Here is a 19,644-nt window from a genome sequence, read left to right on the forward strand (position 1 = left end):
GTGCTAAAGTTAAGCTGAATTACTGGCGTGTGTACTATAAGTTGGAAATATTAGAGACGAGCACTTCCACATGGTGAGTACTGTGTGAGTCTCAATCTGTGTATGAGACAAAGGATAAAGAGAAGTACTCGTCCATGGTATCAGTTGAGGATTCGCGTGTGTGACGAATACGTTCTTAATATTACTCTGCGTGTTATGTTTCCGTGTGACGCTGGATTCAAACTCTAATACTCTGAGATTAGATTAGATTAATACTAGTTCCATGGATCATGAATACGATATTTCGTAATGATGTGGAACGAGTCGAATTTTCTAATACATGACATAATTAGGTTAATTTAACAACATACTTAAGTTAATATAACAACTTTATTTTTTGTGTTTTTTGTTTTTATTTATTTTTTATTTTTATTTTTTTTATTTTTTAAATATTTTTTTTCTTTTTTTTCTTAATTTATATCTAAAAATTCCTCTATGGAGTAGAAGGAGTTGTCATTCAGAAATTCTTTTAATTTCTTCTTAAATACTTGTTGGTTATCTGTCAGACTTTTGATACTATTTGGTAAGTGACCAAAGACTTTAGTGCCAGTATAATTCACCTCTTTCTGTGCCAAAGTCAGATTTAATCTTGAATAGTGAAGATCATCCTTTCTCCTAGTATTGTAGTTATGCACACTGCTATTACTTTTGAATTGGGTTTGGTTGTTAATAACAAATTTCATAAGAGAGTATATATACTGAGAAGCTACTGTGAATATCCCTAGATCCTTAAACAAATGTATGCAGGATGATCTTGGGTGGACTCCAGCTATTATTCTGATTACACGCTTTTGTGCAATAAATACTTTATTCCTCAGTGATGAATTCCCCCAAAATATGATGCCATATGAAAGCAATGAGTGAAAATAGGCGTAGTAAGCTAATTTACTAAGATGTTTATCACCAAAATTTGCAAGGACCCTTATTGCATAAGTAGCTGAACTCAAACGTTTCAGCAGATCATCAATGTGTTTCTTCCAATTTAATCTCTCATCAATGGACACACCTAAAAATTTGGAATATTCTACCTTAGCTATATGCTTCTGATTAAGGTCTATATTTATTAATGGCGTCATACCATTCCCTCTATGGAACTGTATGTACTGTGTCTTATCAAAATTCAGTGAGAGTCCGTTTACAAGGAACCACTTAGTAATTTTCTGAAAGACAGTATTGACAATTTCATCAGTTAATTCTTGTTTGTCAGGTGTGATTACTATACTTGTATCATCAGCAAAGAGAACTAACTTTGCCTCTTCATGAATATAGAATGGCAAGTCATTACTATATAATAAGAACAACAAAGGACCCAAGACTGACCCTTGTGGAACCCCATTCTTGATAGTTCCCCAGTTTGAAGAATGTGCTGATCTTTGCATGTTACGAGAACTACTTATTTCAACTTTCTGCACTCTTCCAGTTAGGTACGAATTAAACCATTTGTGCACTGTACCACTCATGCCACAATACTTGAGCTTGTCTAGCAGAATTTCATGATTTACACAATCAAAAGCCTTTGAGAGACCACAAAAAATCCCAATGGGTGGTGTTCGGTTATTCAGATCATTCAAAATTTGACTGGTGAAAGCATATATGGCATTTTCTGTTGAAAAACCTTTCTGGAAACCAAACTGACATTTTGTTAGTACTTCATTTTTACAGATATGTGAAGCTACTGTTGAACACATTACTTTCTTAAAAATTTTGGATAAAGCTGTTAGAAGGGAGATTGGACAGTAATTGTTGACATCAGAGCTATCCCCCTTTTTATGCAAAGGTATAACAATAGCATATTTCAGTCTATCAGGGAAAATGCCCTGCTTCAGAGAGCTATTACACAGGTGGCTGAGAATCTTACTTATCTGTTGAGAACAAGCTTTTAGTACTTTGCTGGAAATGCCATTTAATTCCATGTGAGTTTTTGCTTTTAAGCAAGTTTATTATTTTCCTAATTTCAGAGGGAGAAGTGGGTGAGATTTCAATTGTATCAAATTGCATAGGTATGGCCTCTTCCATTAACAGCCTAGCATCTTCTAATGAACACCTGGATCCTACTATATCCACAACATTTAGAAAATGATTATTAAAAATATTTTCAACTTCTGACTTTTTGTTCATAAAGTTTTCATTCAATTTGATGGTAATACTGTCTTCCTCTGCTCTTGGTTGACCTGTTTCTCTTTTAATAATATTCCAAATTGTTTTAATTTTATTATCAGAGTTGCTGATTTCAGACATGATACACATACTCCTGGATTTTTTAATAACGATTCTTGATATAACACAGTAATTTTTATAATTTTTGATAGTTTCTGGGTCACTACTCTTTCTTGCTGTCAGATACATTTCCCTTTTCCGGTTACAAGATATTTTTATACCCTTAGTAAGTCATGGTTTGTTACAAGGTTTCTTACGAGTATATTTAACTACTTTCTTGGGGAAGCAGTTTTCAAATGCATTTACAAACATGTCATGAAATAAATTATATTTTAAATTGGCATCAGGTTCACGGTACACCTCATTCCAGTCTAACTGCTGTAGGCTTTCCCTGAAATTTGCAATTGTTAAATCGTTGACTGAACGTACTACTTTGGAGGACTGTTTAGTATTGCTGAATGGAGCTATGTCATATATTGTAACTAGCTGTGCACCATGATCAGAAAGACCATTCTCAACAGGCTGAGCATTTATCTGGTTAAACTTATCTTGATCTATAAAGAAGTTATCTATCAATGAGCTGCTATCCTTTACCACCCAAGTAGGAAAATCAATAACGGGTGTCAAATTGAAAGAACCGAGTAATACTTCAAGGTCATTTTTCCTATTACCCTCTTTCAGAGAATCTACATTGAAGTCCCCACAAATAATAATTTGCTTCCCCCTGTCTGACAGATAGCACAACAAGGAGTCCAAATTTTTCAGAAATAGATGAAAATTTCCTGATGGGGACCTATATACAGTTACAATTATAAATTTGCCTTTATTTAATTTAAGCTCACAGGCACATGCTTCCATATGTTTCTCTACACAAAACTTTTTTGATTCTATACTTTTTGCACAATGATAACTTTTGACATATATGGCAACTCCTCCTTTCTCCATATTTTCTCTCATTACATGTGCAGAGAGCTTATATCCACTTACATTTACCTTATCCATATCAGTAACAATGTGATGCTCAGACAGGCATAGTATATCTATTTCATTCTCAGCTCCTAAATCTTCTAAACAAACCAGTAGTTCATCTATTTTATTCTTTAAACTCCCAATATTTTGATGAAATATACTTACATTATTTTTAATTATACTTTTATGAGAACCTTTCCTTATTCTAACATTTGCAGTACTCTCCTGTCTGAGTTTCTCATTGTGCTTAGGCCTAGTTCCTATACCAGTGCTCACATGGTGTTCAGAGAGGCAGATTATGTCAACTGGGTTGGGTGACTTTAATTCATCAATGCAATTACCTAGGACTGAGATACAACTTGGTGGAGATAAAATATCTGGTGATTGGTGAAAATTTGTAATTGATAGCTGTGATTGGTGATCAAATGTGCTAGAATTGTGCTGTTTAATTTCTTTCCTAAACTGAAGATTTGTTTCAATCCTGACCTCTCGTAGAACTTGACATCTTTCTGTCTTACCTATCCTAAAAAAGGTGCTGCTCCAACACCTGTAACCACTGGTATTTTACCATTCATGGCAGTGCCTCCCCCCCTTAAATTTCCTGCTATTACCCCAGCCAGTTTCCCCTTCCCTTTCCTGTTGAGATGTAGGCCGTGCCTGGTATAGTCCCACCTACTGAGATAATCAACAGGAACCACACCAATATGAGCCCCCGCACCCGACCCAAGCAGCTGTTCCAACTCCAAATTAACTCTCCCAACAGAAGAGTTCAAATGAGGCCGGTCATGGCGTCTCAGGACAGATACAAATTCAACATTGGTGTGTCTCGTTGCCGACGCAATCTTTACCAGGTCACACTCTATACTGTACCCAGGATCTCTGTCGATGCTGTTCCCTGGCCCTCCCACAATAACCACGGTGTCTTCCCTGGCAAATCCTTTACAGAGTGAACCTAAATCCTCTGTCACCTGATCCAGACTAGCACTTGGTTTGAAAAAAATTGTGACCTGGTATTCTGGTCCTAATTCCTCCTGCAGAAGTTGGCCTACACCTCTGGCATGAGAACTGCCTAACAACAAAACTTTCTTCCTTTTCGATGACTTTCCTACATTCTTTTTCAATTTCCTATTGAAAGTTTGTTGTGTCCTGTCTACACCTACCTATGCTTGAGACTCATCAGTTTCTAACTGAAGCAACAGGTCAAACTTATTTTTGACATTCACCACAAAACTGTCAGACATAGTTCTAGGCCTGTTCCTTCTGCTACCTGTTGCCACTTCCCACCTCTCTTTGCCCTTCTCCCTCCTTAACGTGTCCAGATCTTCCCTAGCCTGATCTAGTTCAGCCTGAAGGGCAGCAATTTTCCCCTCCTGTTCCACTATCTTCCTATCTCTGCTGCAAATCCTACATAACCACTGATGAGCCTGATCCACTTTCCCAACACCCACGCCACTGCAGTCCCCCCAGTGAAAAAAACTACTACATCCATCACACCAAACCCCGGAACTAACAATTCTACGGCAAGTCAGGCACTTCTCACTCATGGCAAAAATAATACTTTAGCTAGAATAAATCAATTAAATCACCGAAAATCAAAAAAGACGTTACAAGAATTTAGCCTATTCACAAATGTATATAAGCAAGTTTCTGATTTAAAATTCCGCTGTTTTTCTGAGATCTGTATTAAAACAATGAAGGTATACGCTATTTATTATATATTTCACTCGATGGAATGAAAAAAAGGACAATTAAACGAGATACTTTAACTTTCATTCTCCAAAAACGTTACGAGAATTAGGCCTATAAACAAATGTATATAGGCAAGTTTCTGATATAAAGTTACGCTGTTTTTCTGAAATCTGTATTACAACAATGAAGTTATACGCTATTTACTGTAGTTTACTCATTTGTTACCGAGAAACTAGTTAAATTACCGTGAAACAAGAAACAAACACGTTTACAAAATTTAAGCCTAAGTGCGACTTTGCGAAGTTACGATCTTTTCGTGTTTTCTGAAAAAATACGCAAAGAAAAGTCAAACCTTTAATGGCAAGACTAAACGATACACTAATGCACGTATTTAATTTGTTGTCGGCGTTAAACTAAATTATATTCCTGTCTAAATCACTTAACTTTCTGGAAATGGTTTCTGGCGTCACTTACTCGGCGGCCATCTTGAACAAGTGTGTGGACACTTTTGGTTAGTTTATTGGACGAATTGATGTCTGTAAACACTTAGTTGAATTTTTGCAAGTAACACTGAAATCGCCACCTAGTAACTTTATCCGAGTGAGTAATTTAATCAATCTTTCAATGCAGATGGGGAAGATATGTGCAGGTTCTTCCCTCAAGAGCATTATTGTAACTGTCGTCCAAATAAATTATTAGTTTCTAACTCCTATCCGAATAAATGAGTGCTGATTTAGCAAGTTCATCAGCAACTTGGTACTAACATATTCTCTGCCTTAACCTTTCTATATTTCCCAAAGACAGCGCAATCCAATATGTCTCATGTATTCGTAGTTAAGTGATGACAGAGCAAACCCACGACAAAGTAATTCGGGAAGACTTGAACGAACCCAGTTCCATGGAACCTCAGTCAGTCACGCTTAGCACTAAACTCATGTCTTTATAGATAAATTCAAAATAATGTAGCGAATGGCCATCGAATACTGTCATTGCAATGAGAGAGGTAGGGTCTAGAAGCTGTTTCTAAATAAAAGTACCATGAGCGGCCACGCAGCTGCTTGCGGCGTCAGGTTTCACCATGATGACTCCTATGACTCACCGTGAAAATGACTTCAGAAGATAGCGGTAGCGCTGAGGTGTCGTAACAAACCATGGTTTTCTCAGTAGTATGGCCGCAGATGCTGAGGTGACGCCCTGCTGGCATAAGTTCAAATAAACGCATTAGCACTGAGGTCGGCATCAAATAAATAGTGTGTCCAACAAACCACTCAAACACAATCATGGGGAGTAGAAGGAAATATTCTGTTGTTGAACAATAGATCTGTAGTAGGAAACTGTGTACGTGAGTAAATAATCAGATACTGTCTACCAACAGCACCTTCCTTAATCGTTGCTTCTGAGTGACAACAGAGATTTCATTGCAGACCATAGGAAACTACCAGAAAGGGCTGAATCACATCCTCCCGGCAAGAGAGAAGTACTGAGTCTCATGTTTTTGACGAACATGGACCTTACCATTAACAGCTACCAATACATAGCCCGAGTTTTTGCACCAATATACTTTTCTCGAAGCTTTCTTACTCCAATGGATTTAACGGTGATGTCATTCTCTGCACCTTCTGACTTTAAGATCGTCGTGGAGTACATATCATTCTGCTGATAAGGTTATAAATTACTCCTAGTAGAATGTTGCGGTCTATTGTTGAAATGGTCAATATTGGTTACACTTAGTAGCGCCTACCTGCTGTTTAACTGGAACTAACAGAGAAGTCAACTTCATCTAACGTTCTTCACCCTGGCAGGAAGATGAGGGAAGAGTGGCTGGCTTACAGGGAGAATGAGTAGAAAAGGGATTATTTTCTCAACATCAGAAGGGAGAATCCTGAGAAAAGAGAAGAGAGTATATCTATCCAGATTATCAGAACAAGCAGAGGCAGAGAGTCACAACAAGAATTCAAGACAACTGCTTCAGTGTATCAAAAATCGCAAACGTGAATTTCAGATCCCACTCTGTTTCATTAGAGATAAGAAATGCAAAGAAAAGAGTGGAAGAAAGATGGAGAGAATATTCTTAGAACCTCTGAATTGTCCAGACCCAGATGAATTGCACCTGTAGGCACTACGAAAGAAAGAAAAGATAAAGAAGAATGGAAAGTGACTTCAGACGTGAAGAGGAAGGAAATCAATTGGGCAGGATATGTAGCCCATATGCCAGAAGAAATACAGGGTAAGAAAGCATGTGAGAGGATAGCAAACATGAGGCTGCACATAGGACGACGAAGACAGCGCTGGATGGTTGACCTGGCGAAGGACCTAGCGTACCTGGAGATTGAAAACACCTGGAAGAACCGAGCACAAAACAGGAAGGAATGGAGAAAGTCTGGAAGCAGCGCGTGGTCTGCAGGTCCTGTGAGCGCTAGGTATGTATGCAATATCTGTGTTACTGTGTTAAACGTTTAACATAACATTATACCTCTTAATGAGTAGGTTGTGGCAGCATGTTAAAATTTTAAATTAGATGAATAATTACGCGAAATACCGAAAATAGACTTTTTGTTACATCCACGCTACTACTGATACCGGGTTATGGGATAGCATTTTAGTAATTTAGACTGGGAAAATGTAATCTGTCTACAAAGGAGATTGCTTTCGTACGATCCATTTTAGAATACAGCTCAAGCTTGTGCCAAATAGGACTAACAGGCGATATTGACCGTATGCAATGAAGGACGTGGAAAGATGTCACGAAGATGCTGAAAAACGTGACTGATTAATACGGGAATATATTACAACGCCCTACGTATCGTTCCAGTAGGAATCTCGGGGACAAAATTAGACTAACTACAGCGTGCACAGTGGCATTTAAATAGTTAATCTTCCATTTCCTCATACTCGAATGGAATGGGTAGAATGGAAACTACCCTCTGGTAAGAACTTCAGAGTGGTTTTCGGAATATCCTGGGAACGAACGTCACGGCGTGGTTCTGTCCTGAGCATCTGTGGAAAATTGTTGAAGGACGGTGAAACCAGCAGCTGGCGAGAAGGTCATGGACGTCCACGCCTCATCGCAGAACGTGGAGAACGGAAATCAGGCGGCAGTCAGTGGCAGATCTGAAGACAAAGTACAGTCAAGGTGCAGGCTCAAGTGTTTCGTAACAAAACGTTCAGCACGCGATGTTGAGCGTGAGGCTGCGCACTAAACGACAACCACGTGCTCCACGTTAAGCTAACGACATTGTCAATTACGATCTTAGTGGGCTCCGGATTATCGATATGGGACGGTGAAACAATGGAAACGCTCAGCCTGGTCGGATGAGTCAGGTTTGTTGTTATACCTGGTCATGGTTGTGTGCAAATACGCCGTTGCCCAGACGAACGACTGCTCGAAACTTGCACTGCGCACAGGACGGCTGCGGATGGGGTCACTATTTTGCTACGAGGACATTCACCTTGGCATTCATGGGATCTGTTGTAGTGACCGAAGACAACATGGCAGCACGGACTACGTGAGCACTACAGGGGGCCATATTTGTCCATTCATGCTTTATGTTTTCCGTGACGACGGTGGCAACTCCAGTAGAATAACTGTGTCACAAGACGAGAACTGTGCTGCAGTGGTTTTAGGAGTATGATAGTGAATTCATTTTGCTGCTTTGGCGGAGCCAACGAGATATATGGGTCCTAAAACGAATTTGTGACGTCATACTAGTCGGCTTGTCTGCCACACTTCGCGATCGCTCGGCTCCATGCAGGACTGACGGGAAATCGATGTGTGACTGAAAAGGTACCCACTAAAAGTCTTAATTTTCTCCTGTTCTGTCGAGAACTTGCACGCATTTAAACACGCAGTCAAGAGTTATCAAACTCGTCTGAAACAGTTACTCGCTCACCGCCGGAGCGGTTGCTGGCACTCGTAAGACACGCAATGTCACGTGCTGTGACGTACACACCACGGTCTGTCTTTCTCGTGGGCCTCACGCCTTGGCCACTCAGTTCGACTGATGTCAACTCGATGGGAGATATCTGTGCCGCTCTGGTTGCCAGCTCCCAGCACAAAAGTCACCAGTCCACAATTCACTGTAAGTGCATGACTATGCTTCGTCTATTTTTATTTTATGTAGTTCTCAGGCGACTCCGTGGTCAGTCATCTATATACATAATATCTGTAAACGAAATATATTAAAACACTAATGAACAGATATACAGGTAAAATACGTTAATACACTGAAGCGCTAAACAAACTGGTATAGGCATGCGTATTCAAATACAGAGATATGTAAACAGGCAGAATACGGCGCTGCGTTCGGCAACGCCTAATTTAGACAACAAGTGTCTGGCGCAGTTGTTAGATCGGTTGCTGCTGCTACAATGACCGGTTATCAAGATTTGTGTGTGTTTGGAAGTGGTATTATAGTCGGAACGTGAGCGATGGGACACGTCATCTCCGGGGTAGCAATGGACTGGGGATTTTCCCGTGCGACCATTTCAAGAGTGTACCGTGAATATCAGAAATCTGGTAAAACATCAAATATCCGACACCGCTGCTGCCGAAATAAAGATCCTGCAACAACAGGACCAACGACCACCGAAGAGAATCGTTCAACGTGACAGAAGTGCAACTCTTCCGCAAATTGCTGCAGATTTCAATGCTGGGCCTTCAACAAGTGTCAGCGTTCGAACCATTCAACTTAACATCATTGATATGGGCTTTCGGAGCCGAAGGCCCACTCGTGTACCTTTGATAACTGCACGACACAAAGCTTTACGCCTCGCCTGAGCTGGATCGAAATTGGACTGTTGATGACTGGAAACTTGTTGCCAGGTCGGACAAGTCTCGTTTCAAAATGTATCGACCGGATGGACGTACACGGACAACCTCATGAATCCATGTACCCTGTATGTCAGCAGGCGACTGTTCACACTGGTGGAGGCTCTGTAATGGCTTGGGGCGTGTGCAGCTGGAGTGATATGGGAGCCCTGATACGTCTAGATACGACTCTGACAGGTGACACGTATGTAAGCATGCTGTCTGATACCTTCATCCATTCATGTCCAGTGTGCATTCCGACGGACTTGGGCAATTAAAGCAGGACAATGCGACACCCTACACGCCTAGAATTCCTACAGAGTGGCTGTAGGAACACTCTCCTATGATTAAATACTTCCGCTGGCCACCAAACTCCCGAGACATGGACATTATTGAGCATATCTAGGATGCCTTGCAATGTGCTGTTCAGATGATATCTCCACCTCTTCGTACTCTTACGGATTTATGGACAGCCCTGCAGGATTCGTGGTGTCAGTTCCCTCCATCACTACTTCAGACATTAGTAGAGTCCATGCCACGTCTTGTTGCGGCACTTCTGCGTGCTTGCTGAGGCCCTACACGGTATAGGCAGGTGTACCAATTTCTTTGGCTCTTCAGTGCAATTAGTGTAAAATACAACATGTACGTCTACAAGGAGATTGCATGCATTGTAATCCACCAACGTCTCTTGTGTAGTTGGTTTCGGTTCTACTAAAAAGGTATCTGGGGTTACATATGCTGCAACGTGTGTAGGTGCTAATAGTATATCGTCTGTGTAGAAAACGGTTCTCAGAGGTCTACTTTGCGTAAATTTAACCGTGAATTTTGACTATTTAATCTCAAAAGAACCCGTTTTACTTCCAACATTACCAAAAATATCCACGTCAGAGTTTGTTAATAAACTCCGAAAGAATTTGAAACACGAAAATATACCGTAAATAATTTTGTAAATGATAGTGAAACAGAACAGGCGATAATACTATCTTACGTAGCATTGCTATGGCCAGAGACCTGTTAGACGTAATTGTTGTAATGTAGGCTCAATTTCGTACGTGTGCGACTATAACACCTCTTACACGTGCGATTCCATTATAAACGTCCTACACAGTTTTAAAACAGTATGATACTCACCTTGGTTCGCCGAACGCAGAGCTACAGTCCATGTACTTTTATGAATCACTATCGCAAATTCACAGTTCTGGAGAAAACCATACCACATATAACAAACAGTTTAAAAGGCTCCAGGTTGACAGGTAATGTTTTAAAGCGCGGAAACTCATTGTGTTGCACACAAGATAATAAATTCAAAGTACATTAGTTAGCACAACTCAGCTACACAAATGCATTGCAAAGAAGATGAAACATACATTGAAAATTTCTTTAGTTCGCTTATAAATTGCTTATATTATTTCAGGATGGTTCAAATGGTTCAAATGGCTCTGAGCACTATGGGACTTAACATCTGTGGTCATCAGTCCCCTAGAACTTAGAACTACTTAAACCTAACTAACCTAAGGACATCACACACATCCATGCCCGAGGCAGGATTCGAACCTGCGACCGTAGCGGTCACGCGGTTCCAGACTGAAGCGCCTAGAACCGCACGGCCACACCGACCGGCTATTTCAGGCAATCCACGGTATTTACACACTCTTAAACTTTGTCTCATAATGTCCACGTTTAAATTTATTTTGGATTGTGATCGAAAAAGAAGAACACGACCATAAATTTTCGTGTTTTTCTGTCTAGTACGACTACGCAACCCACGCGCGTCCGCCACCGCACTGCTCGCTATCACTGTTCGACTGGCACTATCGGTATTGCACTCGCATCATAGTTCACACAACAGTGCTGCGTATTACGTTTAGTTTTCCACAGAGAATTTCATATAAACATTACAAAGAAGATGAAACACACACTGAAACTTTTGTATACCCAGTTCAAAAGAGATTCGTGTAGTAATATAAATAAGGTAATCAAACAGTTACATTTCATACTAGTGGACAAGAAGCTACTTTAAGGCATCAATGATACACGTCAGAGTGAAAGACAGCAACGAAAAGAAATAGGAAAAAAACTGCCTATCGTAATTTGCAATATCTTCACGGTATAACATTTCTTAGTAACCCTGCTGACCTGTGCTTCCAGAACACACAGCCAAAGCAAATGTAAAGGAAGGAAGAAAGATTACGGGCTAACCTCCCGTCAACGTCGAGATCATTAGAGACCTAGCGCAGGCTCTGATTGTTTCAAGGATGGGGAAGGGAATGGGCCGTGCCTCTTCAAAGGGATCATCCCAGCATTTCCCTGGAGCGATTTCGGCAAAACACGGAAAACCTAACTCTGGATGGCCAGAGGCGGATTTAAATCACCGTCCTCTCGATTGCGAGTTCTGTTTACTAATCATTGCGCCACCTAGTCCGGACGAACTAAATGTGGTATATGTTTTCCCTTCAACCTTGTCAGCCAGAGTAGATCATTCTGGGGACGGACTGTGAAGACAAGATTCAGCATTGGTAGAACTTCTTATGAAGGGATTGTACGAATTATTGAAGTATGACAGAGGTATGGTGTTCCTATGATCTGCCAGTAGCGATTCTTCTCTTCTTATATCTGAGAGTGCTTGTCTCGACTGAGACCAATTAATGGACGACATGAATATCTGTTACAGAATAAAAAAATTTCCTGCTTAAGAAATAGGAGACTACTAACCCATAGTCTCATTCGCTTCATGCAGATACGAAGCAATGTCAGACATTCGCTAATATCACATATTGCGTTAGGATACAGCAACCGCTGCTGATTCTCATTTTTCCGTAGCTTTTTCACTGTTGCAAAAAATCCTATGTCTTCTGTTACAGTCAGTATATTTCATTTTAATGCACTATATTCTGACTGCTCTCGAAAAACCGGTAAATCAGACGTGTATGTCCGGAAGCGATTATTCTTTTAAGTGAATGCACGAGCCACCTGTAGTTTTAAGATTGCTGCAAGGGATGAAAGAGCAAAAAAGTTGGGACAAAGTAGCCATTTGCAGGTAGGGAACAGTTCAGCTGCATTCTAAACGTCCGTATTGGTTTCCCTTAGTGCCAAAAATATGCAGGACTCCATTAAGCGGTTATAGTTTGCCTAAGACTTTTGATTTCAGTGAATTGCTATTGAAATGTAGAGAGATTACAATAATTGCCTTTAATGAGGCCGAATTATTCCGGAAATGGACTACTGATTATTTGTAAGGACAGATGAACTGCATAATTTGAGAACTTAGAAAGGTTTATGTTGCAGTAACCGGTCCCAAAGAGAAAAATTGCGAAACGTAACCTATTTAAAGCAGATGCAAAAATAATTTAGCAGTATTTGAGGTCAGTGCTGCTGCAATAATTTCAACAAAAAAAAAAAAAAAAAAAACGAAAATGGCGATCTTTTTATTGCTCTCAGCAGCAGGCGAAGAAGCGTCATCATCTGTATTGAACAATGAGGAAACTATTGAATGATGAAGCAACTATTTAAGAACTACATTCGTATTATAAGACTCAGTAAGGATCCCATTGCAGAGGGACGGTTAGAAAATTTATTCTGCCCAACAACGAGTCAGAATTTTAAAACACCGGCCTCCTTAGCTATGTAATGAATGTGAAGTCATTATCCTCGAAGATTATGCCTACGGTCTGCTACAAAGTTTCCTGAAACCACAATGATCTTCGTATTGTAGGGAGACAGCTAGTATTCAAGGCTAACAGGGATATCGCTCTGTGTCTCAAGACCATGAAACAAACTTCTGCAGTCATCGTAGAGAAAGTTGCGATTATCTATGAAGGCGTGTACAGCGCGGTATACTCTTGCGAGGCTAGTTGAGAACGCCTTATTATTCATGGTGCTAGGCAATAACAGTAGTTAGTAGGAGCAAGACTGGGAAACCCGCTTTCTCACGGAACAGACTCATCGCACTCCGCGATGCTCAGCGTTCCTGTCTAGTTTGAAGTGGACTAAGAGTTGATTATATCTGAATCTATTCGTACTAACAAACCACTGCCAAGTGTATAGTGAAGGGTAGGCATACCGCTGTTATTTGCTGGCCTTGTTTAGCCATTCACGGAAAAAATCGACTTTCTGTCCGCCTATAATCTCTTTAATTTTATCTCAGTGAACTCCGCTTGGTGTGTACAAATAACGGAACAACAGCTTTTACGTATATTTTATGAAGACAGTTCTCGGATTTTGAGAAGTAGCCCCTCACTTGATGTAATTCGCTCTCTTTGGCAACTCTTTCAATAAATATTGTCGATTATTTACCGAAGGATATCGAGGTGGTAGGATAGGATTCTGTAATTTGCGTATCTCTGAGCTGCCACTGTTCAGTCTTTGCGAGGTGGCAATGGCAAGAAATAGACGTCTAATACTCATGCAAAGGTCACAAGTGTGTTTTCCGTACCAATAAATTCCGCACTCCCAGAGAATCACAATATGGCATCTATTTTACAACCCGTACCGCCTTGACGTTTTCTCAGTTCACTCGATTCAGGGAGACGAGGCCGCTGTATCATATCTTCGTATAAAGACAGACGCAGTGCCATGTCACTCATAGGTACATTTTTGTCGGAGGAACAACGAAGTCTGGTGGTTCTTTAACTGAATATGTCCATATTATGACTAAACGACAGCTGTACGATTACCGATTCAAATTCGCTATATTTCATCTCAGGATTAGATGACTGTGTGCGTGAAAGCTGTGTACTTATGTCAGACATAGTATGTAAATCATTAGGCTTCTTCCCCATAAGTAACCCAATTTTTTTTGGCGATGGGTAACCTAGAGCCTTTTTTATTTTAGTTCTGTTTTGAAAACCCGTCCAGAAACTCCTCATAAGGTCCGACGGTACCGACCGACCGCCGTGTCATCCTCACACGACAGGCGTCACTGGATGCGCATATGAAGAGGCGTGTGATCAGCATACCACTCTCCTAGCTGTTGTCAGTTTACGAGACCGGAGTCTCTTCTTCTCAATCAAGTAGCTCCTCAATTCCCTTCACAGGGGCTGAGTGCACCTCGCTTGCCACCAGTACTCGGCAGATCCGAACGGTCACCCGCCAAAGTGCCTGCCAAACCCAACAACCCTTGATTTCGGTTATCTCACGGAAACCGGTGTTACCACTGCACCAAGGTCCCTTTGACTATTAGTTTATTTGATTTAACTATACAGAAATAATTGAAAACAGTTAACCGATTTTAAATTTTGGGTACTTGACGGCAAATTACTATGTGAAGGTATGTGTGGAGTTGGGAGAAATCGAGTGAGATTTTATGCCACGTAGGGACTTCAGAAAGCAAGTTACATGTGTTGTCACATGCTAAGTTCATTGTGCAACAAGTGGCTCATTGTCAGAAGAGCGTACATGTTCACGGTTTCCTGCAACGATAGTTTTGCTTCGGTACGGACAACAGGTGCGTAACAGTGTGCAACTGAAATGGTACGGCAACTGGAAACACACTCCAAAGCTGAAGTACGCGGGACAGCATTACCCGTATTCTTGCAGGTAACACGTCTAAATTGCACAGAGATTCACTGTGAAATTCTGGCTATATCTGGACCAAATGCAATGCCGCATCCAGCCTGTTGAAATGATGTCAACAATATGACGAATGCCACACAGACATAGATGATGCTGATTGGGAAGTCCAGTTTACACTATGTGATTTTCATCTTTTCAGTAATCTGAAACTCCATGTAGGAAGAAAGAAATTTTCCAACGATGAAAACGTTCACACAGCGATTCTCGAACGGCTGTGCGATCAGGGAGCGGATTTCTACCGTCAAGGAATTAAACGAGTGGTAGAACGTTCCGATCATTGTTTACAGCGACCTAGGGACTACTTTGGAAAACAGTGCTACGTATCTGCATCATTTTGAAGTGTAGCGCAGCGTTCAACAGAAGTCAATTTGTCTACCAAATAAAGTGTAAGAAACAATGGGAAATCCAGGATGGAATGGCTTCAGCTGCCAGAGACCGTGGTCATGAGTGCCTGAGTTACGTTTGCGTGAGTGTGAGTGTATGTGTCTATTGTCTACTTTCGACAAAGGCCTTGTCAGCCAAAAGCTTATTTTGTGACAGTTTTTTCGTTGTGTCTACCTGCGACTCAGCATCTTCGCTATATGGTGAATAATACTGTATAACATTTTTTTTTTTTTGAGTTCCGTCGTATTAATGTTCGCATTTTAACTGATTTTGATGTTTAACCAGAGTGTCAATAATTTCACTTATCACAGTAGAATAGTGAAATTTTGTGAAATTTTTTGTTCCAGACGTTAGATATCAAATGTATCGTTCTTTAACATTTACTAGTCCCGGGAAAAAGCAAACAATTCTTCGCAACTTGAGTTAGGATGAAGAAACTCTCGTCTCTTTAGTAAACTGTTCTGTCGTACGTCATCGAAGAGCTTGTAGCTGATAAGAGTGCGAAACATGATGATTATCGTAAATGTGGAAGGCGCAAATGTAAACCGATCATTTTTTTTGGAAGAGCAAGACAAAAAATGATTAGATGAAGAGAAACAAACTGCAGTGTCCTATTTTCCGCTAACGCAGTGGTGCTAGAGATGAAGAGAGACCGAATTTCGTATTTTTGGTACTAATGGACAATGCAGCTCATTCGATAACACTGAGAAAGTTACTGTAATTTTTTAGGACACGATCAGAACAGCACGTACGTCACAGGTAATGAGGCTTCACCTCGCAAAATCATGATAATTTGCTTGTGTGCAATTACAGCCGTTCCTGTTTCCCAAACTTCGACCACATAGCTTCACATTCTCTGACAGCGAAGTCACGAAAAAGACAGGGACGATGTGAAGCATCTGCTGCCGTGACCGCAACATAGTGGATATATTTTCACAACACCTGCATCTCGTGCTCAGCGTAAATGCACTATACAACTATTTGCCTTGATTTTTTTTCTCATCACTCTGCATCGAACGAAGTGAGCAAAGGAAAAACGACTGATGGACGGAACGTCAGAACCGAGGTCTTTGGAAGCCAACACTAGCTCGTTTACGACAGGGTGTATGAGGGAGGTGACTGTGGCCTACTTTCTGGTAGCATAGGACCATTAGACACAAGTAATAACGGAAAGCAAAAGAAAACGTGCATGAAAATATGTGGAATTATATCATCCTTGTCACAACGACAGTGCTATTTCTCTCGATCTGTTATGTTTATTTGCTGTAAACTGCAAAAGATATATAGAATGTTTTTTACCCTTTTCTTTGCTCGTTCTCTATGTTGTGCGTCAAGCTAAAATCAGACGCATGTGCAATAACGAAACAAATTTCCGCAGTGACACTTTGAGGAAGGTCCTTGTCGAGACCGTTCGTCTTCTTTGACATATTATACTGAAAGAAGGAAAGAGAGAGAGGAGAAAGCACATGCGCCGACATGCACCCTATTTCTCTAGAAAATTGCCAGTGAAGCCGCCGTGAGCAATTTCTTCTTTCAGCATATGTATATACGTCATATGGCCTCACAGGATGATGATTTTAGACAAGCATCTATTCTCGTAGCCGACCAAATATGGATATTTTTTCCACCTCCACGACTGCCACTCACAGTCTCAACATCGAATGTTCCTCGGATAATGTGTAGACTTATCCTGTCGGTATAAGTAAGGAATTAATGTCATCTCAAGCCTGTGTTGCTATTAAACAAGGCTATGCACAAATTAAATACCTCTGTAGGCTCTCTATTTTAATGTGATTTGCTTATACACTATAAGTGCACCGATGTACTGCAGAAGAATAGTGAACCGTTGGCAAATATAAACCGTGACCCACAGAAATTTAAGCTACAGACGTATGAGAATAGTCGAAAAAGAAAATTAGAAATAAAAGAAGTAAAAAAAAAATAGCATTGCTAAATATTCCGCAGGATCTCAGTTTTTCCGAGGACACTAACTAACTGAAAAGCAGTAGTCTTAGCGTTCGCCGTCAATTCGAGGATTGATATACGTGTATATACAAGATGAACCACTTAATTTAGGCACTCCAAAAATATTTCCAACATGGTCCTGGCGAACGAAAGAAAATTTGCAACAGATATTAATAAATGGAGTGGAAGTAATTTGATGTGTTTGTAACAATTATATTTCTTTTATCTATTTGCACACTTAAGCAATTATACTTTTTTAAGTGGTTAACGGCATTCGAAACCTCATGGAACGAAAAATTTCAGTGATACAGTGGTAGTCAAGGCTTGCGCTAAATGGGTTCCAAAAATGTTAGATAACTTTTTAAATACATGATCCAAGGCAGAACTCCATAAAGTCCTTTTCTGTTACGCGTTTTGCAATGCCTTCGTAACTTGACATAAACCTTGTGTAGATTCTAGCTAACAACAGAGGACAGAGTTTCTGTCCTTTCTGAATTTCGCCCAGTCCTGAGTGTCACAAGTGCAGGGGTCTGACACCATTTCCACCATCGGACCGACCCCTGTTTATCGACGTTTACGCCTTCAACAGAGGAGAGATGATCTCTAGACGCCTGCCTTGGCACTTGTGTCTGGAAAATCACCCAGCTGTTTTCACTTGCATTTCACTGAAAACATTTACAAACGCTGCATCAGTGATTTACCCTCCACGTGATGTTCTGGATGCTCTCAAAAACCATAGTTACTTCAATACCTTGAATCATAAAAAAGATGCAGGTGCTACGTAAACAGCAAATTGCTCGCTCGAAATTTCGTTTCTACACCCAGAATCATTTGCATCCAAGTGAAGTGGGCACACTGAGCTCGCATTCTGTAGGGTTGCAGTTCAAATACTTATTATGCCATCAACATTTAGGTTTTTCTTGATTTACCTAAATTGCTTACGATATATGTTGAAATCGTTCCTTTGAAAGGAGACGGTCGATTGCTTTCCACCCCCGTTACTAATCTAAAAATGCTGCATCCTCAGTGACCTCATTTTTTAATTTCGGACTTTGATTTTGTGATCAACTAGCCATTCGTACTTTACACTACAGATGGGCGATCCACTCCTGAACTGATTCCTTTCATGGAGTGAGCAATCAATGACTCAGAAGAATGGAGCCTTACCTCTTCAGGTCCGAAAATCCTCTTCAGTTACGTCAGTGTGCAGAACGATGATTCCAGACCATACTGCTGCAGTAGCATCCCACCATAGATGATGAATTACTCATCTTGACATGGCTTATTCTGCAAAAAATATGCTACAGTACATACAGCGTGTAATGCGGATATGAGGGGCGTGGGGTCAGCACACCCTTCTCCCGGTTGTTATGGTGGTATTCTTGACCGAAGCCGCTACTGTTCCGTCGAGTAGCTCCTCATTTGGCATCACGAGGCTGAGTGCACCTCGAAAAATGGCAACAGCGCATGGTGGCCTGGATAGTCACCCATCCAAGTGCTAAACACGCCCGACAGCGCTTAACTGCGATGATCTCACGGGAACCGGTGTAGCCACTGCGGCAAGGCCGTTGCCTTATTAACGGATTTGGCATCATTAAAATATGGGATGACTGCAAATCATGCAGCTAAGGCAGAATTTGGGTACCAGCCTGATATTTACCTGGTGGGGTGTGGGAAACCACCTAGAAACCACTTCCAAGCTAGCTGGCATATCGACACTCGCCATTAATCCACTGACCAGATTCAATCTAGGGTTGGCACACCACCCCATCATGGTTGCAGTGCTTTAACACACACAGCTATACGGGCGAGTTTATATAAATGTGTTTATGCAGCTCATTGGCCTGAATAGCTTTAGCAGGCATGAAAAAATAGAAAGCTAAGACAGGTCAATCGCTTGGAACACTATGTTAACACAGAAAACACTTCCTCGCCTTTTATTTCTGCTTTTGATTTGAAGAGACAAATTGCAAGGAGGTGCCGCTTTGGCCCATTCAAAACTTCACTACGAGAGACAATGCTCTGCAAAGCGGAAGCGCCCTGCTCCCCTACCGCTCCCGAAT

The 19,644-nt window shown here is 40.8% G+C and overlaps 1 pseudogene; it reads right to left on the reverse strand.

Annotated features, from left to right (window-relative positions):
- Positions 1–19,036: 19,036 nt before the first annotated feature.
- LOC126424959 (5S ribosomal RNA) lies at positions 19,037–19,154 on the reverse strand (annotated as a pseudogene).
- Positions 19,155–19,644: the final 490 nt, after the last annotated feature.

Source organism: Schistocerca serialis, chromosome 1 (assembly GCF_023864345.2).
Source record: "Schistocerca serialis cubense isolate TAMUIC-IGC-003099 chromosome 1, iqSchSeri2.2, whole genome shotgun sequence".
NCBI classification, from domain to species: Eukaryota; Metazoa; Arthropoda; class Insecta; order Orthoptera; family Acrididae; genus Schistocerca; species Schistocerca serialis.